The sequence below is a fragment of the Eschrichtius robustus genome, chromosome 5 (assembly GCF_028021215.1).
Source record: "Eschrichtius robustus isolate mEscRob2 chromosome 5, mEscRob2.pri, whole genome shotgun sequence".
Lineage (NCBI taxonomy): Eukaryota > Metazoa > Chordata > Mammalia > Artiodactyla > Eschrichtiidae > Eschrichtius > Eschrichtius robustus.
In genome coordinates this window covers 10,470,697-10,495,246 of record NC_090828.1, presented here as the reverse complement: position 1 = coordinate 10,495,246, position 24,550 = coordinate 10,470,697, and the positions used below count along the sequence as shown (strand labels likewise).

General features: G+C 37.7%; 1 pseudogene; it reads right to left on the bottom strand.

The window, feature by feature from the left end:
* LOC137764588 (large ribosomal subunit protein eL8 pseudogene) overlaps nt 1-24,550 on the bottom strand; it is a 64,493-nt pseudogene that overhangs the window by 11,867 nt on the left and 28,076 nt on the right.

Here is a 24,550-nt window from a genome sequence, read left to right as displayed (position 1 = left end):
TGTCATGCTAAATGGAAAAAAAAGATACAAAGAGAATGGTATAATTTCATTTATATAAATTCTAAAAAATGCAAATGAATCCATAGGAACAGAAAGCAGATCATTGCCTAGAGACATGGATGAAAGAAAGTGAGGACTGCAAAAGGGCTCAAGGAACCTTTTAAGAGAGATGGAAGTATTTGTTATCTTCATTGTGGTGCTGTTTTATGGGAGTATACACCTACCAATGTTCATCAAACTGTGCTCTTTAAATACGTACTTTTTCTTGTACAAAAGTTATACCTCAATAAAGTTATTTTTAAAAATAAACGTACCATACAATTTATCAAAAAAGAATTTTGGAACCACATCTTCCTCCAAGAAAAAGCACTGGCTCAAGCACCTAGCAGTGTTTGGTACATAGTGGTGCTAAATACATAGTCATGCTCAAGGCAGTGCTTGGTACATAGTAGTGCTAAATGCTAAATGCAAAAAATAGGTATTTATAAATAACTGTTAGCACTTACATAATGCTTCCTATCTATCAGTAACATTTGTTAATTTAATTAAGCTAATAACAAGTCTATAAAGCCATCTTTATTATTAAAAACAATTTTTAAAAATACTGTACAATTGTCCTCTATTTTAGGTTAGGACACTGAGAGCCTAGCCCTCAAGGTTCTCCAGCTGGTGAGTTGCAGAACTGAGACTCCAATGCATGCAGTCTGTCTCTAGATGCATGTCTTTAGCTCCCTCAGCATACCACCATAGAAGAAAGGAAAGAAGGAATTAAAGAACTCAGAGAAGAGAGGCTTCTCTGTGTGCTTGGCAGCCAGAGAAGTCTTTTTTAAAAAGACAGGATGTTTGCTGAGCTTTGAAAGATAAGGAAGCTCTGGAAAAGCAAGAGAGTAGACGTGCATCTCAGACAATGTAGATGCTGCCAGGCATGAAAGGGCCTGAGAAGGTATTTGTCCAGTTTCTGGTGACATTCTTTACAGGGTGAGTTGGATCAAATTCCACTGACATTTTATCTTATAAATATTGCATGCAGGCTAGAAATAGCCAGATCAGTGGTGAAGAAGGACAAGGGGAGGTGATTTCTCCCCTGACAGAGGTCCCAGGGCAGGAAAGGAACAGAAGATGGAGATAGAGCTGACTGTTTAATGATGAATGTGGCAATCTTTTTCTTTAATGTACAATATTATATGACTGAGAAAAGGGGAAATGATGAGCCTTGGCTTCTCATAGCGACAGGGAAAAGGAAATATTGCTTTCACAGGGTCATGTGCCCACACCAAAATTCGTTGTCAGAATTAGGATTTAATAACAACAAAAATATTGCTCTTGGGATTTGACCATGGTGGTGAAGATGATGTTAACCAGACATCCAGGAGAACAAATGCAGTGCATACGTTCACAACTAAAGAAACCAAGAGACGTCTTTCACACCAGAGAACAAACTATGAGGAAAGGGCAGGCAAAGGAAGGGAAGGTCACACAAGGTTGCTGAAGAAGCAGAGAGGACCAGATGCAGATCTTGAGAAAGCTCACAAAGCAAGACCAACAACTGAAGAATGGAAGGAGGAGAGCAGACTTGTGGTGGAGGTGGAAGCTGCCCTGAATCCATGCTGATACAAAGAGGATAAAAGAAGAGTGGAGGGGCTTCCCTGGTGGCGCAGTGGCAGAGCATCTGCCTGCCAATGCAGGGGACACAGGTTCGAGCCCTGGTCTGGGAGGATCCCACATGCCGCGGAGCAACTGGGCCCGTGAGCCACAACTACTGAGCCTGCGCGTCTGGAGCCTGTGCTCCGCAGCAGGAGAGGCCGCGATAGTGAGAGGCCCGCGCACCGCGGTGAAGAGTGGCCCCCGCTTGCCACAACTAGAGAAAGCCCTCGCACAGAAACGAAGACCCAACACAGCAATAAATAAATAAATAAACCCAAAGGGAAAAAAAAAAGAAAACGAAAAGTGGACAGTAAGAGACGTCACGCAGATACACCCTATTTGTAGGAAGCGGTCTGCCAATGGAGGAGAGGAGACATACTCTGCATGATGAGCAATGCCGCTGCTTCCGATCTGAGTGATTGGGAAGAATAGCACTAAGCTCACTCTCATATAAAACTATACGTCATAAAAGAATTTCTGCTAGCCTAAAACATGGCTATTGCCCTTATTTCCATGAGCCTCCTGAAAATGGTAGGTCTAGGAGGAATTTAACTTATTCATATACGTGCAATGGTCAAAAAAGTACCCACCTAAAAGTGTATTCAAAATAATTCTCAACAGACTATTAGTGAAGGAAATTCAGCAGCACATTAAGAGTACAATAATACAAAATAATCTAGTGGTCTTTATTCTAGTAGTATAAGTATGGCTCACTGATAAGAATATATTAACATAATTCACTATAATAATTTGTTCAAAAGTAAAAATTTCAACACCCATTATTTATGAGAAAAAAATTTAAACCATGGTAAGAGAAAGATAAGCCTTTAATATGTCTTTATCAAACTAAAGGCCTGAATTATACAAAATGAGAAGCAGTGGAAAATTTCCTCTTAAAAACTGAGACAACCACTATCAATGGAAAAAGAATTGAGGTATAAAAATTGGAAAGGATATGGATACAAGTATCATTAGTTGCAGATGATATGATCATTTACTCAGAAAACTCAAGAAACTCAAAAAATCATTAGAAGTAATCAAATCAGTAAAACTATGTATCGGTAGCTGTATCTATATCATATATTAAAACAAGAACCAGTCGGTATAATGAAAGCAACAGTTACAAAAAAGAAAGTAAATTATCAAAGACCAAATGTTATAAGAAATATGAAAACCCATATTAAGAAAACTTTAAAACACTGTTTAGGTACCCAAAGACTTAAAGAAAATATATATCATAATCTTAGATAAGAAAACTCAATGTCATTAAGCTACCAACTGTTTCTAATTTAACCTGTGAATTTATAACTTTCCCAAGAAAATGACTAGGCCTTAAAAAAAATAGACAAGCGAATTCTGAAGTTGATATAGAAAAATCAACAAGGAAAAATATCCACGTAATATCTGAGTGAGGTTAATGATTGTATTATAAAGCCTAATCGATTACTCTAGTGTCTTATTGTGAATGGATAGATAGATCAAATAAAGAATAGAACCAAATACACGAAAGATTTTGTTTTAGCGTATTTCTATCGGTAGAAACAATAGAAATTATTTAGTAAATGGTGATGAGGGAATTGGTTAGCCATCTAACCAACACTGAATCACTGTATCACTCTGCAATAAAATTCAGATGGACCAAAATTTTAAGTGTGAAAAGTAGAACCATGAAATTACAGTTTTTGTACTAGTAGAAATGGCATTTCTAAATCAGATACAAAATCCAGGAAAAATAATTGGAAAAGCTGACTATTTGAAATATATAAACCCGAAAATGTCTACATGGTAAAAATTATCATAAAGATAAAGACAAAAATAAAATATAGAAAAGTAATAAACTATGGTCTTTAATGTTTAAAGCACATTATGCTAAGTGAAATAAGTCAGACAGAGAAAGACAAATACCATATGATTTCACTTATATGTGGAATCTAAAAAGCACTAACAAACAAAAATCCCCTACCTCCTAGATACAGAGAACAGCTTGGTGGTTGGTAGTTGCCAGAGGGGTGGGTAAAATGGGTGAAGGGAGTCAAAAGGTACAAACTTGCAGTTATAAAATAAGTCATGTGATGTAATGTACAGCCTGGTGACTATAGTTAATAATACTGTATTATATATTTGGAATTTGCTAAGAGAATAAATCTTTAAATTTCTCATCACAAGAAAAAATAATTTTGTAACTACATATGGTGATGGATGTTAACCAGACTTATTGTTGTGAACATTTCACAATATATACAAATATTGAATCATCATGTTGTACACCTGAAACGAATATAATGTTATATGTCAATTATACCTCAATAAAAAAAAATTTTTTAAAGCAATAAGGTATGGCCCTTAACGTTTAAAGAACATTAATACAAATCAATACAAAAATTTCAAATTGTCTAAGTGAATAAATAATTATATATAGTCTTTGGTTGAACCATATACCATTCTAAGTGCTCTACATTACATATACTATCTCACATGATTTCCCAACAGTACTACTACTGTACAATACTACTACTATCCCATTTTACATATGAGACAAGAAGTTAAGTAACATGCCCAAGATGACACATATATTGAGTGACAGGACTGGTGCTTGAATCCAGGAGAATCGTATTCCAAGTTCAGAGTTCGACCACCATACTGTGCTGTCTCACCATGATATAATAATTAGTCTTATAATGAGAATGAGGCAGCTCCCCAGCTAGCAGTTGGAACACTCCTCAGGATGTAAATTTAAATGGAAAAAGCAAAGTTCAGAATATGTATATAGATTCCACCATTAGTGTAAAATAATTAATGGACTATAGACACACACATGTATATACTTACTTCTGCATAAATTATTCCTGGAAGTATACTGAAAAAAAAAAAAAAAAAAAGACCTGGTACTTGGAGAGAGAACTGGGTAGGTAAGGGTACACAGGAGTAAGGGGGACATTTTGCTGCATGCTGCTCTATGTTTTTGAAAGTCGTGCCATGTCATGTATTAACCATTGAAAAAAATTAAATATTTTTCTAAAATAACACATATTTAGTGTTTAGTGCACTGCACGGTTTATTGCAATCACACTCTTTGTAGTGAAAGTGCTTATAAAGAGTGAAATGGCCCAATGTTTACACATAGACAAAGAGAGAAGGCTTGAGCTAAATGGCTGTTAACAGCATTTTAGCATTTCCCCCAGTAGCACAAAGCCAGTTCAGAGCTGGGTCTAGAGTAGACAGTGAATAAACACTACCCAGGTGCCAGAAAGCTCAATGCCCAACTTAAAGCTGGTCACACTAACTCCCTTAACCCTTAAGTTGGCTCATTTGGGTTTTCCTTTTTCCCTTGGTTCTCACATTCTGTGTCTACTATATTCATTTTACTGTTATTTCCTATGTTGTAAACTTCAAATCATTTTGGAGTGACAGATAGACTATTCATAGTTAGCATATACAAAAGCATAATTTTAAATGTTTGCTTACCAAAGCATTTCCATAAAATGGAACAAGAGAATTTGTTGCTCTCACCAGGCATCGGCACTCAGACTTTCCATTTAACTTAGTGAAATCACTCACCCATAACAGTCTGTAATTTGCTGTTTTTACCAAAGCATTTTGTTTGTTTCCAGTGTTTGTGAAATAGTAAATCAATTCATCTCCCTGAACATGAACTCTAAACTAAATGATGGACCAGTGTGCTCCTTGAAGCTTAACTTGGAAATGATCGTCACTTTCTAAAACCACCACAAAATAACAAGAACCTACCTTAATGCAAAGGCTGAAATGTAACGAAGGCTTTGTGGTGGTGCTATTTATGAATTGCTTAAGCATCTGCCGCCAACCTGAGTTTCATGTATTCTCAGGCTGCTGAATTACGTCTTTGTACCCGGTAAGAAAGCACGTCTAACATTTTTTATGTAAGGGAGATAAACCCTGTTTGTGAGCTCTGCAGTGAATGAGACTGAACTCAGTACTTGTTTATGGCCCCCAAAATTGTTCACCAAGCCTGAAATGTATCAAATAATGACAGGGTAGCAGTAGAAGCTGGAGCCGTGCTTTATGTGCTATTGGCTCAAGTCAATTATAACTTCTTTCAAACTGCTCCATCAACTTCTGCTAATTGTAGCATATGTCTCCATGACAGAAAGGAGGCTCGTCTTTCATTTACATTGCACTTTTTCCAAAGCCTAAAGATAGAAAGTACTGCCTTGACTGATTATAAATATCCCTCCCCTCAGGATATGACTGAGAGACCTAAGGATGTCTGCTTTTCTCCCTCTTCATTGAAAGGGAGTTGTCATTCTGTTAAATTGAATTTTCCTTTCATTTTCTAGGGATGAGTTTACTTAGTATCTCTGCAGGCACATGGAGACATCCGGGTTGCTGCCTGTCTGGCTACTCAAGGCAGCACTGTCGTTTCACCGAGACCGAGTCATTGTATGCAGAGCTTTATATTTTTCCCTGTTGCCCTCATTCTACTTTCTATCCACCAGGAAGCTTATTCCGGGACCCATTCAGACTTGGATCATCTAGGTTGTTCCTCACCCATTAAAATTTACCAGTCTTGTTTCTCATTCTTTCAGATTTACTAGACATTAGTGACTTACTCCATTCTGGCCAATGTTAAAGAAAAGAATTAACTGCTCGTCAGCTATACTAACAGAAAGGCCTCTGAGTTGCTTTTTTAACAACCAGGGCGTGGAAACCGCTAAACCATTAGAATGACTGCACTCTGGAAATTGAAAAAGACGTTAGAAATTGTGTATTCTCCACATCCCATAGATTAGGAAATTGACGCTCAAAGCAACCACCTACAGAGTTAGTTAGTTGAAGATCTGAAACCAGGACTCAGGTCTCCTTTTCTTTCCATACTGATTTGCTGACCGCAAATCTTCAATAGTTTTTGAGGCTTTGAATTGCAAGATAACCCAAAAGTGAATCATTGCTGTTTCAGTCTCTGGCATATGTCTTTCAGAAAATAAAAGGTATAATATAAAAATAGACTATATATATATATATATATATATAAATAGACTATATATCTGTATTTATATCTGTAATATATGTGTATGTTTCTACAGCAGAATAATAGAAGATATCTACTAGATAATAAAGAACATGGAGCATGAGATAAAAATTGTCATGAGTGTTCTTGTGGGTGAAGAGGACTCGTGGGAAGCAGAGTCCTTTCTCTTCATTGGGGTGTGTGCCACACAAAGATATTTACCCTGGATCATCCCCTTTTATTTTAACCAGATAAAATTGGTTTGAAATAACCGACATGTTTATTTATTTATTTATTTTAAATTTTATTTATTTATTTATTTATGGCTGTGTTGGGTCTTCGTTTCTGTGCGAGGGCTTTCTCTAGTTGCGGCAAGTGGGGACCACTCTTCATTGCGGTGCGCGGGCCTCTCACCATCGCGGCCTCTCTTGTTGCGGAGCACAGGCTCCAGACGCGCAGGCTCAGTAGTTGTGGCTCACGGGCCCAGTTGCTCCGCGGCATGTGGGATCTTCCCAGACCAGGGCTCGAACCCGTGTCCCCTGCATTGGCAGGCACATTCTCAACCACTGCGCCACCAGGGAAACCCCCGACATGTTTATTTTTGAAAAGAGAATTTGTTGCCTTCTCCAAGCATCAACACTAAGGCTGTCCACTCAACTCTGTGAAGTCGTTCACCTGTAATAGTCACAATTTGCATTTTTACAAGGACTGGAAGAGGAGATATCACAGAAGGCTTAGCTTCTTCTTAGGGGGGGCAGAAGAGTGACAATTTAAGAACATACACTTTAGTGTTAAATTGACGTGGTTTTGAGTCCCAGTTGAGCTGTTTATTAACTAAGACGTCTTTGGAAATTTTCTTCTTTAGGATTCCATTGTTGGTGAAAGAGCCATCATAAAGAAAACCACTTGGTAGAAGTTTTCTCAGGATAAATGAGGTAACGAATGAAAGTGTTTAGCTCTTTGCCTGATTCATAGTAAGCCCGGAATGAATATAGCATATTATAACCAAAGGGGCTGTGGGAAAGGGAAGGAGCTGTTCCAGGTTTGTTTGGGTGGTAGGGAGTATTGGAGAAAGGAAGCTGTGTTGAATATATATAACAGGACAATAGCAGATGCGGCCCTGGAATGTCATGTCTAGTGTCAGTAATAGATAAGTCATCTCCAAAAAATCACCCTGAATCCTTTCTAACTGATCTCTAGTCGTTTTACATAGTTTCTCATCAGTGCCTTTTCCCATGCAGTCCAGACTACCTGAAATGCTTTCCACTTCTCATTGCCACCCCAGCTCTCGTGGTAAGGCGTTTTTTTTTTTTTTTTTTTTTTTGATCACGCCAGGGCAGCTTGCGGGACCTTAGATCCCTGACAAGGGATCAAACCCATGCCCCCTGCATTGGGAGCGTGAAGTCTTAAACCCTGGACCGCCAGGGAAGTCCCTCATGGTAAGATTACATATTCTTCAGTCTCTGATCATCCTCCTGTTTCCAAGTCCATTTCCTCAGTGAACTGAGCTCTTTAAGGGAACAGGCTATGGCAGTTATAAAGGTTTTAATGTTATGCATATTTTTATTCCTAATACTTAGAAAAGTGTCTGATATATAATAGGTATCCAAACATTATTTGACGAATAAATGTATGAATGAACCACTCACTGCTCAGCCTACCTGGATTAGAACCCCTGGAAAAATTCTGCTGGCGTCCTTCTTTCTAAAGTGAAGAGCTATCCCATTTGCTCTTGAATGGGAGTGACCAAGCACTGGGTATTCTGAGTGTCTATTTTTCCAACAAGTATACCTCCCCAAAAACAACAACAACAACAAAAAAAAGAAACAACTGGATGGCCACCTTTTTCACTGAATGTGACAAAGTGGTGTAGTCTAAGAAACAACACTTTCTAATAACCCAATCAAAGTAGAAAAAGAAATCTAGTGCCTAACCAAGTTCAAGGACAAACTCTACTAAGTCTCCAAAGTTCACCCACTTATTTAGACGGACCGTGTATTATATAATACTATTGTAGCAGTGTCAAGTTTCTTGGATCTAATAATGTTCTCCATCTTCTAATACATTTATATCTGCAAGTCTATTCCTAGAGACTTCTTTACCATTTTGAGTAAGTTCCTCATCTACGCTGTGGCTCAATGTTCTCATCTATAAAATAGACATAATAAAAGAGCCTATTAGGTCTTCATAGGGAGGGTCGGAGGAAGAAATTAGTGATAAAAGTAAGACATTCAAAACAGCATAATGAACAATTAATAAAAGTTAAATATGATTATATTAAAATATTTTACATTAATTTAAGGGATTTTATGGTTATAGTTACATAATTAAAGGTGTGTAAATAAGTGATTCTTGTAAACATTGGAAAATTCCTCCAAGAACTGAAGAAATTTACTTTAAAAATAAACATTGTATTTCTTACATTCCCTCATATGTTTTGGATGACTTATCAGAAAGTGCATTCTCTGGATTAAGAGGTGTGGGACAGGAGGTCTTCCTTTTTGTGAATATTTCAGTCTACCAATGGCCCCCTAATAGCTTACTCTTTCTTTCTCTTATACTTCTTCCATTTTCTCTCTTCTTACATTTCTACCCCACATGCTAGTGTAGAATTAAAATTCTATGTGATGATCATTAGTGTATGGGAATGCAAGAGGTTTCTGTGCATTAATTTTGTATCCTGCTGCTTTACCAAATTTATTGATTAGCTCTAGTAGTTTTCTGGTAGCATCTTTAGGATTCTCTATGTATAGTATCATGTCATCTGCAAACAGTGACAGCTTTACTTCTTTTCCTGATCTGGATTCCTTTTATTTCTTTTTCTTCTCTGATTGCTGTGGCTAAAACTTCCAAAACTATGTTAAATAACAGTGGTGAGAGTGGACCACCTTGTCTTGTTCCTGGTCTTAGAGGAAATGGTTTCAGTTTTTCACCATTGAGAACGATGTTGGCTGTGGGTTTGTCATATATGGTCTTTATTATGTTGAGGTAAGTTCCCTCTATACCTACTTTCTGGAGGGTTTTTATCATAAATTGGTGTTGAATTTTGTTAAAAGCTTTTTCTGCATCTATTGAGATGATCATATGGTTTTTCTCCTTCAGTTTGTTAATATGGTGTATCACAATGATTGATTTGCATATATTGAAGAATCCTTGCATTCCTGGGATAAACCCCACTTGATCATGGTGTATGATCCTTTTAATGTGCTGTTGGATTCTGTTTGCTAGTATTTTGTTGAGGATTTCTGCATCTATATTCGTCAGTGATATTGGCCTGTAGTTTTCTTTCTTTGTGACATCTTTGTCTGGTTTTGGTATCAGGGTGATGGTGGCCTCGTAGAATGAGTTTGGGAGTGTTCCTCCCTCTGCTATATTTTGGAAGAGTTTGAGAAGAATAGGTGTTAGCTCTTCTCTAAATGTTTGATAGAATTTGTCCGTGAAGCCATCTGGTCCTGGGCTTTTGTTTGTTGGAAGATTTTTAATCCCAGTCTCAATTTCAGTGCTTGTGATTGGTCTGTTTATATTTTCTGTTTCTTCCTGGTTCAGTCTCAGAAGGTTGTGCTTGTCTAAGAATTTCTCCATTTCTTCCAGGTTGTCCATTTTATTGGCATATAGTTGCTTGTAGTAATCTCTCATAATCCTTTGTATTTCTGCAGTGTCAGTTGTTACTTCTCCTTTTCCATTTCTAATTCTGTTGATTTGAGTCTTCTCCCTTTTTTTTTTTGATGAGTCTGGCTAATGGTTTATCAATTTTGTTTATCTTCTCAAAGAACCAGCTTTTACATTTATTGATCTTTGCTATCGTTTCCTTCATTTCTTTTTCATTTATTTCTGATCTGATCTTTATGATTTCTTCTCTTCTGCTAACTTTGGGGTTTTTTGCTCTTCTTTTTCTAATTGCTTTAGGTGTAAGGTTAGGTTGTTTATTTGAGATGTATCTTGTTTCTTGAGGTAGGATTGCCATTTACCATTGCAACAAAAAGAATAAAATACTTAGGAATAAACCTACCTAAGGAGACAAAAGACCTGTACACAGAAAATTATAAGACACTGATGAAAGAAATTAAAGATGATACAAACAGATGGAGAGATATACCATGCTTTTGGATTGGAAGAATCAACATTGTGAAAATGACTCTACTACCCAAAGCAATCTACAGATTCAATGCAATCCCTATCAAACTACCAATGGCATTTTTCACAGAACTAGAACAAAAAATTTCACAATTTGTATGGAAACACAAAAGATCCTGAATAGCCAAAGCAATCTTGAGAAAGAAAAATGGAGCTGGAGGAATCAGGCTCCCTGACTTCAGACTATACTACAAAGCTACAGTCATCAAGACAATATGGTACTGGCACAAAAACAGAAATATAGATCAATGGAACAGGATAGAAAGCCGACAGATAAACCCATGCATATATGGTCACCTAATTTATGACAAAGTAGGCAAGAACATACAATGGAGAAAATGCAGCCTCTTCAATAAATGGTGCTGGGAAAACTGGACAGCTACATGTAAAAGAATGAAATTAGAACACTCCCTAACACCATATACAAAAATAAACTCAAAATGGATTAAAGACCTAAATGTAAGGCCAGAGAGTAGAAAACTCTTAAAGGAAAACATAGGCATAGCACTCTATGACATAAATCACAGCAAGATCCTTTTTGCCCCACCTCCTAGAGAAATGGAAATAAAAACAAAAATAAACAAATGGGACCTAATGAAACCTAAAAGCTTTTGCACAACAAAGGAAACCATAAACAAGATGAAAAGCCAACTCTCAGAATGGGATAAAATATTTGCAAATGGAGCAACTGACAAAGGATTAATCTCCAAAATTTACAAGCAGCTCATGTAGTTTAATATCCAAAAACAAAAAACCCAATCCAAAAATGGGCAGAAGACCTAAACAGACATTTCTCCAAAGAAGGTATACAGATTGCCAACAAACACATGAAAGGATGCTCAACATCACTAATCATTAGAGAAATGCAAATCAAAACTACAATGAGGTATCACCTCACACCGGTCAGAATGAACATCATCAGAAATTCTACAAACAATAAATGCTGGAGAGGGTGTGGAGAAAAGGGAACCCTCTTGCACTGTTGGTGGGAATGTAAATTGATACAGCCACTATGGAGAATAGTATGGAGAGTCCTTAAAAATCAAAAATAGTACTACCATATGACCCAGCGATCCCACTACTGGGCATTACCCTGAGAAAACCATAATTCAAAAAGAGTTATGTATCACAATGGTCATTGCAGCACTATTTACAATAGCCAGGACATGGAAGCAACCTAAGTGTCCATCGACAGGTGAATGGATAGGGAAGATGTGGCAAATATATACAGTAGAACATTATTCAGCCATTAAAAGAAACAAAATTGAGTTATTTGTAGTGAGGTGGATGGACCTAGAGACTGTCATGCAGAGTGAAGTAAGTCAGAAAGAGAAAAACAAATACCGTACATTAACACATATATATGGAATCTAAAAAAAAAAAAAGGTTCTGAACAACCTAGGGGCAGGACAGGAATAAAGATGCCGACCTACAGAATGGACTTAAGGACACGGGGAATGGGAAGGGTAAGCTGGAACGAAGTGAGAGAGTGGCATGGACATATATACACTATCAAATGTAAAATAGATAGCTAGTGGGAAGTAGCCACATAGCACAGGGAGATCAGCTCGGTGCTTTGTGACCACCTAGAGGGGTGGGATAGGGAGGGTGGGAGGGAGACGCAAGAGGGAGGGGATATGGTGATATATGTATACGTATAGCTGATGCACTTTGTTATAAAGCAGAAACTAACATGACATTGTAAAGCAATTATACTCCAATAAAGATGTTTAAAAAAAACTATGTGGTCAAGAACATAATAAATGGCTTAAGTCTGAAACTCTTACATGCTGCTTCTTGATAGAACATCCTTTCTCCCTCCACCCCTCCTGCCCACAGGTAAATTGTTCCCTGATCTCCAGCTGCCACCTTGACAAAAACAGAACCCCAGAGCCTAGCATGTAGACCTATAACTTGCCATTTTATTTTTCAATCTCAGCATGGTGCTCCCTGGTGCCAAGCATTTCCCACTTTGAAATGAAAGAGACCCCTGCAGAATTCTCTTACAACTGGTCCCTCATCCTGGTGAAGAGACTGAATAGAACAGCAGAAAAGGCTTCAGGATGATAGGGAAATAATATTCAGTGCTAGGAGGAGCTCCTGAGGTGAATGCCAAGATGATTGTTTTGTTCAAAGGGCAGTGAGTCGTGCCCCCAGGGAAAGCAAGGAAAACTAGTTCTTCAAAGAAAAAAGATTTTACTTTTGGAGTCTCTTTTCATTTTATTTGGCCAGGCCAACTTTATTCCATTTTTTATTTATGTACCTTGTTTTCTGAGAGATCCGGTTGATCTAGGATGACAACACATTCAACTATATAGTTTGAGGTTCGGATTGGTGCAGAAGTGACAATGCAATTGTTCATGAGATCCAACCTCAGAATAAAATGGCATGAGCAATCTACTTTCTCTTAGTGCTTCAATCCCTTTTCAACCCAGTCACAACTGGTCTTTATTTTTGACATCAAATTCACAATCAAAGTACTAGAACACTTTCTTCCTTCTTTTTACCATCAGGCAATGTTTCCAGGCTCAAACACAGGCAGAAGATGCACCAAATGATGTCAAAACAGAATATTATACCACAAGCAGAATGGAAGCAAATCATCCACCTATCAGGAAAGTTGCTATTACACTGTAGTTTTGCCTGACTAAAGGTATTGAAAAATGTGTCTCAAGGGAATGCTTTTGGGTCACGAGTAACACCAGAGCTTCTCCTCGAAGACATTATGATACTCGTTAACCTCACGTGTCACCATCCATGTCTTTTTGAATGCTTTCCTTCTTGGTTGTTTTTTCACACCTATTACAAAATATAAAAACCAAAGTAACCTGCTTTCACTCAGTTCAGAAGGGAAAGCAAGAAGAAAGGACACTAGAATGGAAAAAAAGAAAAAAAAAAAAAGCTTTGCTTAAGTATACACTTTTACTCATTTATTCATGCAGTAAATATTTATGGAGGACTTACTATGCCAAGTGTGGTAATAAGTACCGGTTTATACCGGGGAAAAAGACAGACAGGATTCCCGCCTTGTGAACTATTCATTTGTCAACAGAGGGGGAACGGACGATAAACAAATAAGTCCACATACACGTCAGATTTTAGATGATAGATTCTCATAGACAAAAATAAGCACCGTGAAGAAAATAAGACAGAGTGATGTGAAGTGGGGGGAAAGGGGAGGGAGAGGAACCTCCGATTAAGATGACCAGTTCTCCCTGAGGTAATGTTCAGCTGAGACTATGGTTAAGAAGGAGCCAAACGCTCAAGATCCAGGCACACAGTGTTCCCAGTGGAAGGGACAGCAAGTGAAAAGCTCTGAGGAAAGAAAGCTCTTGGCCTTGGTGTCTGGAGCAGAGCCAGCTACGGGGGAAGCAGTGTGGGAAGAAATCTGAGACGTGGCCAGGGGCTGAATTGCACAGCCCAAGGAAAGAATACAGCCATAACTTTTCCTGTTTGTGAAAGGGTAGGAGGGCAGAAAATTCAGCACGAATAGGAAGTGTAGCCTAAAGGTGTGTAAAGATCATGCAAAGCAGAGGACAAACGAGATCATCAGACACTGCTCTCACTTTGAATCTATCTCTAAAAATAGGACATCACCGCCTTGAGCAAAGTCAGTTAGCAAATCTGTAACCCTCTTAACCATGTAGATATCAGGCTCTCCTTGCTCCGGTGTACTAGAAAGACAATATCCTAAAATGCTGTTTGAAAATAATATGTTCACTGTGGTTATAATGAGTAAAGTATACAGGTATGGAGCAAAGAGTGGAAGAGCATGTGCCAAAGGAAACTTTCATTCAGACGGTACTGTAAGGAAATGCTTAGTTGTCTCTTGAATGTTATAATAACATTTTTAGAGTAAAGAAAACCCATTTTTGGCTTTTAGGGTATCAAAGCATACATTCGCAACTAGGAAGAAAAGCTTTCAATACTTGAAAAATAGAAAGCAAATTTGGTTTTTATTCAAAGTATTTCATTTGGTCTAGGTAACATAAAGCACCATGAGATATAATGCTGGTAATTTGAATTAATAGGTTATCACTTTACAGAAGTCTAAGAGATTTCGAGAGAAGGGACAGGATTAAATGAGCATCCAGCTGTTCATCAGTTAATTGAGTTCTTTAAAATATTCAATAAGTGTTAGATACTGTTATAAAGAGTTTCAGTATGAACCAATCACAGGCAAATAAGACACATGATGCCTGCTTTATGAATTTTGAGCTCAGCATGTTTTCCAACTGGCTTATATTCCTTAGGAGATAAGTTGTTCCCCAAATAATTAAGCATCTTTAATGTGTTTTTGCAATCTGACCTAATGATGTGACAGAGGAAATGGTCAAAGTGTCATATGGCCTATGGATATGAAAATTTCCCAAGTGGCCAGCTGTCCTTCTGTCAAAACTTCTTTAAATTGTTTATCAACTTGTGTGTTTAGTATATAAGTTTTTGGAACTCTGAATTATTTTAGATATATTTTTTAATGTTTCTATCCAAGAGTAGGAGTTCTCAATAGGTGGAAGACTTTGAACAATGGTTTCTTAGATATGACATCAAAAGGACAAGCAACAAAAGGAAAAATAAATAAAAACTTCATCAAAATTAAACATTTTTGTTATTCCAAGTACATCATTACTAAAGTGAAAAGACAGTCTTCAGTCTAAGAGAAAATATTTTCAAATTATGCATCTGATGAGGGGCTTGTACATCAAATATATAAAGAACACTTACAACTCAATAATAAAAAGACAACCCCATTTGAAAATGAATAAAGAATCTGAATAGACATTTCTCTAAAGTAGATATACAAATGGCTAATAACCACATAAAAATATTCTCAATATTATTTGCATTTGTATTAGGGAAATACAAATCAAAACCACAATGAGATGTCACTTTACACTCACTAGGATGACTATTGTCAAAAAGTCAGACAATAACAAGTGTTGTCAAGGAAGTGGAGAATTTGGAACCCCTGCACACTGCTGGTGGGAACGTAAAAAGGGGCAGCCTCTTTGGAAATAGTCTAGTAATTCCTCAAAATGTTAACCGTAAAGGGGACTTCCCTGGTGGTCTGGTGGTTAATACTCCACACTTCCAATGCAGGGGGCGCTGGTTCAGGGTTCGATCCCTGGTTGGGGAACTAAGATCCCACATGCCATGTGGCATGGCCAAAAAAAAAAAAAAGTTAAACATAGAGTTATGACATGACTTATCAGTTTTACTCCTAGGCATCTAAGAGAAATAAAAACATGTCCACATAAAAACACAGGTATGTATGTTCATAACAGTATAATTCATAATAACCAGAAATGAAAATAATCCTAATGAGCATCAATGGATAAATGGATAATGGAAATGTGGTACATCCATATAATTGAATATTATTTGGCAATAAAAAGAAATAAAGTACTGATTCATGCCATAATATGCATGAACCTTGAAAACATCATGCTAAATGAAATCAGCCAGTCACAAAGACCACCTATTGTATGATGCCATTTATATGAAATGTCTAGAATAGGCAAATCCAGGGACACAAAAGGAGACTAGTGGTTGCCTAAAGGTGGGGATGGGGCGATTTGAGGAGAAATGAGAGTGATTGTTAATGGGTATGCACTTTCTTCGTGGGATGATGATATGTTCTAAAATTGAGTGTGGTAATGGTTACACAACTCTGTGAATATACTTAAAACCACTCAATTGTACACTTTACAAGGGTAAATTATAGGATTATATGGTATGTAAATTATATCTCAATAAAGCTGCCATTTTTTTAAAGTAAATGTTCTTAACAGAGATTATTGCACTATATGATTTCTATCCCGGCATATTTCTCCCCCAAAACGGAAGATTTCTAACATACTAAGAAAGAAATGGTCAAGTAATAAGACCAGAATGAACTGATCTCTCACTGAGCTACATATGCTGCTAATTAAGCCCTCAACGTGGATGTGGAATCTAAAGGGGACAAAAATTAAACAATTTTCCAAAATATACTATGGTGACAAAAGTAAAATTTACTCTTGCAGTATATGAACTCAATTACTATATTTACTAGGACTCTAGAATTATAGCTTCAGAGGACACTTCAGTAATCACCTCATCAAACTTCCACCTTATAAAATAGGGAAACAGAGACCCAGAAAAGTTAAATCTTTTGCCCTCAGGTCACAGAATAAGTGATAGATGGAGTAAGGAACTAAAGTCAGATCTTCTGAATTCCAATCCAGTAGAAGGTCAATTAGATTATCTATTTAATACATAAGGGTCTTAGATAACAGGTTCAGCCATTATTTTAAAAGGAAAAAGAATGTCTTTCTTAAAGTAGTGGTTTATCTTAAAGACAAACACTAGATTTAATGCATACAATATATTAAATTTAGTGTTCCATATTGAAAGAAAAGCTAGAATTTCTTTCTACCGGGAGTGGTCAAGAGTGTTATCCTGGTGAATTCTGGCACGTGGGATTAAAGCCAAGGACAAAAATTTATGTCCCCAGACACAGGTAAGGGATAAGAAATGGGTTGTGAGTATCCCTAGAGAGGGTTCTTTTAGGTCTTGGGCAAATGACCATTTACAATCTGTTCATACTCTCTTGTCCCTTCCATCCCCTGGGTTTCCAGAAAACCTCAAAATGGCAAAAATATCAAATGAGGTAGGGCAAGAAAGCCAGAAAGAGAGTAAGAGGCTGATAAAAGACAAAAGTGTTCTTTTGCCTACTTTGCGATTGGGGTGAGGGCTGGGAAAGAATGGCTGTGGATGAGCCTCTGTGTTCTCCTATTTCCTATGGTCTAGATTGTTTCTCAAGGTAGGGACCAGCATCGCCTTGTTAGAAAAGCAGACTTCAACCCCATCTCATCCCAGATCAATCAGAATCTGCATTTTCACAAGATTCCCAGGTGATAGGGGTGCACATTAAAAATCAAGAAGACCTGGGGAGACAGGGGAGTCCCCATCAGTTGTTTCTCTGAAGTACTGCCCAGGTGTCTGCATCTTGGGGGTCCAGGTGCCCATGGAGGCTTAAACAATTGGTTAACATATCTACATCCTTGGGCAGTTCTAGCTTCTGGGTTTGCATGAAAGTCATCCACTGTGGCTCCAACCAGAAAAGAAGCTATGCTTGTAGTAAGAAGTGTTAAGTCAGCTGTCTACTAACTCAACTTCCAGCCCCAAGTAATTTTCCAGTTTTCTCCCTCTCTCTGTTTAAAAGCTCCTAACGAGTTCCTGTAGCATCTCGGTGAATACATTTTCATTACATTTCTGTGCTTTCATCCATGCAAAATAAGGCAGTTCTCCTTTCTCAGAAATGAATGTCATATCTCCTGTCAAACTCTTCATTTTCACAAGTTCAGACTAATTATGGCTGCAGATGGTACCGCTAAATAAAGTTCTCGGTTGTGGACACTTAATCAGATCAGTATTCCCAATAGAAATGTCTGTCTTGTGGTAAAACCTGTTGCTGTGGGTTAGTTGAGATTTTAAAGTTATGTTGAGTTCTTTATCCTAATTTTATTCCAAGCCAAAGATTGCTATGGAAACTCGTGTGCAGGCTTAGAAATATCTCTTTAGGATTTCTGTTGTCTAAATACTAAAGAAAATGCTGACATCCCATTAGCATTTAAACACTACATGGCTTGTGCAGAGGAGCAAACAGCAGAGTGTGTAAAATCACATCCAAGTTCAGCTGACCAGTTACTGTATGGATGCTCGTTTTTCCCCATCAACAGTTCATCTAGAACTCTTCTTCCAATCGCTAAACTGTCTGTGACAATCTCATTATTCTCCAGCATCTCCACCAGAGGGTAAGTGGCTCAGAGGGGAAAAAAAAGGAAAAACAAACAACGGCAAAAAAAACAGTTAACGTTCTTTGTGAAAAACTGCCTTTCTGAGTAACGTTTTACTGTAGAAGGTTAAATCCAAGGGCTAAAATGTATCTTTAGGTGGTCACAGATTCTCCATTGTTCTTTCTTTCCTCTCATTGTTCACCTAGGCAATAAAGATCTGTCTTCTATGACTTAAAAAATCAGCATCAATGGCACTTAATTGGATCATATTTCAGGAAAAGATACTAAGAACTTGTTTTGTTTTTGTTTTTTTTGGCCATGCCACGTAGCTTGTGAGACCTTAGTTCCACTACTGAGGATCAAACCTGTGCCCCCTGCAGTAAGAACAGAGTCCTAACCACTGGACTCCCGAGGAATTCCCAAGAATTTGGTTTTGATTTTATATTTTAGTGGCATGTGATGAACAAGGAGAGACTCGAACCTCTGTACCACCTGACAGCTCTGTATAAGAAAATGTCCAAGGTTTTCAACATAGCCAAACAAAGAATTTCCAGATTCAGAGTTACCTTCTCAGAAGTTTATTTTCAATGGGATGAATTTAGATTATATGAGAGATAAGTGGTAATTTATAGCTTAGGTGGGACTCTAAGCCAATATGAAGATCCCCATTATGGGCCATGGTCAAGTGTGGTCTCTCTCATAACTGGGTGACCACTTGCTTGCTGGCTACCCCATGTACACTAGCTACCTTTACAGTTTCTATCCCCAAGACAATGGATCCCCAGATCAAACATTTTGGTGTGGTCTTCACCAGAGCCACATTGGTCCACTAAACTCTCCCATCTGTTTCCAAACCTCTAGGGTGCCCTTAGACATTCTTACTCTCCAAAGGATGACCACAAGCCTGTAGAGATGTGAGTGTGTAAATCCAAGTAATGTTTAATTTATCACAATATATCTTGTTGTTTTTTTTCCCCTGGTAGCTAACAAAAATAGCAATGCTGAACATTGAGCAGTCTGTATTCTGTCTCATTCAGTGAGAATCAAGCTCCCTGGCTTCCATTTCATCTCTACCACTTCCTCATCAGTTGAATTTTTAAAAACCGCTCATCTCTCTGGGCTTCAGTTTTCTGTTCTACAAAATGGAGCCAAGCATTGTAGGAGGAGCAGCTCCGCCTACCTGTAGAGACAGGGCCCCAGTCTGGTTCCTGGGCACATCTGCCCCCAAACGTCAGCTCTGATCAAGTCATCAAAACACTATGCTTTTCAACTATAATATAAAATAATTATTACATTTATGGAAAATACTTGCTGTGTTCTTTCATGCAAAAAAGTGGTTCCCAGCAGTTAAACCATTTACATGTATTTCCTTTTAAGTGAGCCTGAAATTTCTGTGCCCTCAGTAGGCTCTGTAAATACTTTGTCTTACACTGGGGACATAAGTTTGTGAAAAGAGATGGATTTGCCTTCATATAGGTTCATGGATAGGAATAAAATGTTTTCTCGTACAACAAAATGTGTAACCCTACACAGAAATATCTATGAAATATCCATGTCTATCTCCATCCCTATCTCTAACCTTACCCCCACCTCCATCTCTATCTCTGTAACCTCTGTCTCCATCTACAGCTATACTTCCTTGAAGCATGCAGATCATGCTCCCATCCAGATTTTCTCTTTTCTGATAAAGACTCTACCTGGGGGGAACTTCCCTGGTGGTCCAGTGGTTAAGAAGCCGCCTTCCAATGCAGGGGACGCGGGTTTGATCACTGGTCGGGGAACTAAGATCCCACATGCCGCGGGGCAACTAAACCCACATGCCACAACTACCAAGCCTGTGCACTCTGGAGCCCACGTTCCACAACTAGAGAGAAGCCTGCGTGCCCAACGAAGAGCCCAGCTGCCGCAACTAAGACCCAACATAGCCAAATAAACAAAATAAATAAATTGAAAAAAAGGACTCAACCTGGAAAACTAAACTTTAAGAGTGCAGAAAACACTTATGGAGAAGCATTTGTCACTACTGTTAAACTAGTTTCAAGATAAAACCTTGATGAGAAATATAAATAACAACTTTTCCCATTTAACCTGAAATGCATTTCCTACTCGCTTAAATATAACAAAGTTGCTGATAATTTACAATTGAAATTAAAATGTTGAATTGTTCTGAAAATGTGGTTTTTGTTTATTCTGTTTGGCAGATTGACCTGATCCCTGAATTCTGAGTACCAGGATAGGATGATTAGGTTTAACATTTAACATACATGTCTATAAATATAGATCTGGACACAGACATATCCAGCAAGGTTTCAACTTAGGAGAAGAACATTAGAACAATATTAGAAAAATAATATTTTCATGGGTAGGCATTATGGACTGATTTATGTCCCCCTCTTCCAAATCCATATGTCAAAGCCTTAATGCCAATGTAACTATACTTGGGTCTTTAAAGAGATAATTAAGGTTAAACTAGGTCATTGGGTGGGGCCCTAATCTAATATGACCAGTGGTCTTATAGGAAGAGGAAGAGATATCATGGATGTGTATGCATTGAGGAAAGACCATGTGAGGAGACAGTGGGACCATTTACAAGCCAAAACTAGAAGTTGCAGGAGAAACCAACCCTACCACCACCTTGATCTTGGACTTTCAGCCTCCAGAACCGTGAGAAAATAAATTTCTGTTGTTTATGCCCCCCACTCTATGGCATTCTATTATGGCATCCCTAACAAACTAATAAAGTAGGTTATCATCAACGGAGTAGAGGGAAAAACTGGAAATAGAGAGTCCTTCTTTCCATTACAGACTCAGGGAATGCCACTTTTGTGACCTTGAGCAAGTCTGATATGCTTATCAGTAAAATTAAAAACTTGGGCTAAGAGAACTCTGATATTTATTCTTGCTCTTGTTTTGTTTTGTCCTATAATGATGATAATGATAATAATAAGAGTAACATTTGTTTGAAGCATTCTATGAGCATAGCATTCTTCTCTCAGTGCCTTGGGACACAAGGATGCTGAAACCATTGCCCCTTACGGCTCTCTTAGGCTGCAACTCTACAACATCTGTTTACATTGTTAGCGTCTCTGCAGAAATAAAGAGACTTTATTTACATAATTTTATGTATGCCTTTCAACAGCTGTACAGTGTTTCTAATCATCTACCCTTCAAAGAACACCAAGAGTTAAAAGTCTGAATATTGTCATGCTATGATTTGATATTTCCTATGTTCTCAACTGTACACACATACATACTCCCTCACATTCTAGAAACATGCTTTTGTGTGGTGTATTTTGGAAAAAATCACCTAAACCTATTCATGAAAATGATAGCTAATATTTTATGTGCTGGAAACTTTGTTAAGCAATTTATATGCATTATCAGTTCTTTGAATCCTCCTAAATGGTGAGGTAGGGAGTATCAACTTCATTTTAAAAAAGAGAAACGAATGCTAAAATGGAACGATTCAGGAGAAATTTAGCTAGCAAAAGGCAGAACAAGGACCTGAACCAGAAGAATCTGCTTCTAAAGCGTGCATGTTTAATACATTATGCAATTCTGCTTCTCTGGAAGACTTCTAATTTCTGGGATGGACTGCTTTTGGTTAATATGTAGGAACAAACCTTCAACAACAATAAAACTCAATAAATTCCATTCCAAACATCACTTCTTCGAAAAGAATGTTTAAGAAAAAGATTTTCCAATCTTTGACAGTTATCATTTAAGGATCTAAATATGTTCACATACAGTTCTTTCTATATCCTCTGCATACAAAGCCAAGCTCTCCTTGCTGTGATTTCCAACAAAATATCAAGCTGACAGTTACATTTAGCACTTAATCTCCATCTAAATAATGTTGGCCCTGCCAGATCCAGAATTTGCCATGGACAGAAGAAATCACCCTTCTCTACCCAGCCCTATGAACAGCCAGCCAAGATCATGTTTGAGGTAAAACTGACACCTGACTTTTACCACAAAGAGCTGCCTACTGAGGCCATGGCCTCACCAAAAGAAACTAACATCCTTGATATGCAATATATACCAAGTTAGCATGTGGGCCATCAGAGGACATTATGTTTCTTCCAGGTCTGAGGATGACAAGTTTGACCAAATATAGTGGTGCAACCAACCAGAATGCTCCATTTCTTTTGAAAGTTATAAAATTATTTTAAATCTACATAGGAATGTTTTAATCTGCACAGTAAAATTTTCTAATTTACCTGAAAAATGATATTCCTTTAACACTATTGCCCTAGATTTCTTTTTAAAGTAATATTTGCACATTCTTTAAAAAACCAAATGGTATTAATAGGCTTATAAAAGGAACAGCAGTATCTTATCAGATTCCATTCTACCTCCATTTTGCACTCTATTAAGGAAATCATACACAGCATCCTGCTGTCTCTTTCAAATAACATTTTCATATCCCAACTATTTTTTGTTTGTTTGTTTTTAGACATTATACAGGATTTTCTGCTGTCAGCTCACACCACCACTACCATTCTCATTTAAGGTCAAGAGCTATGTTCTCCAAAGTCACATATCCTGTGTGGTCCAGGTTAGAGCTTGCCATCACACGACCCACAGACATAGAAAACTAACTTATGGCTTCCAAAAGGGAAAGGGGGGCGGGGGGATAAATTAGGAGTTTGAGATTAACATATGCACACTACTATATATAAAATAGATAACCAACAAGGACCTACTGTATAGCACAGGGAACTATGCTCAATATATTGTAATAACCTATAAGGGAAAAGAATCTGAAAAAGAATGAATACATGTATATGTATAATTGAATCACTTTGCTGTACACCTGAAATGAACACAACATTGTAAATTAACTATACTTAGATTTAAAAATAAATAAATAAAAGTAAGAAATGTACCAGAATTGATAATTCTGGGAAGGTGGAATGGTCAGATGTGTGTGCAGACATGAGCTTTAGACTGGTTCCTGCCATGTGTATAAAAAGTGTCAGGTGTCACTCAACTGCTTCAGACATATCTTAACTGCCACACCCTCACCCTTCTGCAGCTGCCCCCTGAATTTTTGTGGCAGTTTTATTGATGATAGCTCTCTCCCACCCCCTCCAGCTCTTCCTTCAGTACCACAACCTCCTGATTCTATACAAACATTCTACGTCCAGAATTCAGAGAGACGTTTCTGTTTTCCTGCCTGAACACTGACTGATACAGTTGTTGGTAATGGAGTTGATTCCAGGGAAATAGAGCCTTAAGGATGAGAATCTGGATGTGGTTCTCTGATGGGACTAGATTCTAAAATAAAAGTAACAATGACCTATGTCTTGTAGCAAATGGGAAGTCATATGATCTGCAGAGGCAAAATGGCTGTTAAATTATCACCTCTAGTCACCAGGAATGAAAAGCCAATTAGAAGGCTTTCATCCTTAAAAGATGAAATTGCTAACTTAATAGAATATTATAGTAGTAATTAGAGTATAAAACTGTGAGGTTGGTTGATTGCTTCTGAGTGAGCCAGTAAATGGAGCATAAGAAAAAAAGATGAGCTCAGTACTGAAAATTTCCAGGCCATGGTTCAGATAAAGAGCCAGAGAGATCCTATAACTTGCCTGAACAAATTCCTTATCTTCTATAGCTATAGGCCCACAATTTCTGAAAAACAAATTCAAAATATGATCCTACTGGTGGACAAATTAAATTCAGAATTTTGTGGAGCCTCTTGTGTTGAGGTTAGGGCTTTGATCAGAAAGGGATGAGATTCTGAAAATTAAAATGAGATGCATGAAAATTACAATGAGATTATATGAAGATATACCTTGAACACTCAAATCCACCAGGCCACCGTTGATGGGAGGAGCAGCCCTTCCTTTCTTATCTGAGGACGTTAGCCCCTCTTGTCTTAAAAACTCATATTAAACTGTCCTAATGTAGCTGACTTGCAGGGAGAGTAATGATCCTTAAGACTTACCCTCACCACCACTCGTTTCAAGACTTAAACCAGACTCATATCCCAGCAAGC